This window comes from Rhincodon typus, unplaced genomic scaffold (genome assembly GCF_021869965.1).
Source record: "Rhincodon typus isolate 14 unplaced genomic scaffold, sRhiTyp1.1 hic_rhity00000579, whole genome shotgun sequence".
Taxonomy (NCBI): Eukaryota; Metazoa; Chordata; class Chondrichthyes; order Orectolobiformes; family Rhincodontidae; genus Rhincodon; species Rhincodon typus.
Window position 1 is genome coordinate 28,906 of NW_025966217.1, and position 1,079 is coordinate 29,984.

The following is a 1,079-nucleotide window of genomic DNA, read 5'->3' on the forward strand; positions in this document are numbered from 1 at the left end:
CCAGCACTGCCCTCAGTCTGTGTACATTAGAGAGCAGACCATGGACTCGCCAGCACTGCCCTCAGTCTGTGTACATCAGAGAGCTGACCATGGACGAGCCAGCACTGCCCTCAGTCTGTGTACATCAGCGAGTAGACCATGGACTAGCCAGCACTGCCCTCAATCCCTGTACATCAGAGAGCAGACCATGGCCTAGCCAGTACTGCCCTCAGTCTTTGTACATCAGAGAGCAGACCATGGACTAGCCAGCACTGCCCTCAATCCCTATACGTCAGAGAGTAGACCATGGACTGGCCAGCACTGCCCTCAGTCTGAGTTCATCAGAGAGCAGACCATGGAGTAGCCAGCACTGACTTCAGTCTGTGTACATCAGAGAGCAGACCATGGACTAGCCAGCACTGCCCTCAGTCTGTGTACATCAGAGAGCAGACCATGGACTAGCCAGCACTGCCCTCAGTCTGTGTACATCACAGAAAAGACCATGGACTGGCCAGCCCTGCTCTCAGTCCATGTACATGTGAGAGCAGACCATGGACTCGCCAGCACTGCTCTCAGTCCCTGTACATCAGAGAGCAGACCATGGACTCGCCAGCACTGCCCTCAGTCTGTGTACATCAGTGAGCAAAACCATGGACGAGCAATCACTGCCCTTAGTACCTGTACATCAGATAGCAGGCCATGGCCTCGCCAGCACTGCCCTCAGTCCCTGTACATGTGAGAGCAGACCATGGACTCGCCAGCACTGCTCTCAGTCTCTGTACATCAGAGAGCAGACCATGGACTAGCCAGCATTGCTCTCAGTCTGTGTACATCAGCGAGCAGACCATGGATGAGCCAGCACTGCCCTCAGTCTGTGTACATCAGAGAGCAGACGATGGACGAGCCAGCACTGCCCTCAGTCTGTGTATATCAGCGAGCAGACCATGGACTAGCCAGCACTGCACTCAGTCCCTGTATATCAGAGATCAGCCCCTGGACGAGCCAGCACTGCCCTCAGTCCCTGTACATCAGAGAGCAGACCATGGACTAGCGAGCACTGCCCTCAGTCTGTGTACATCACAGAGCAGACCATGGACGAG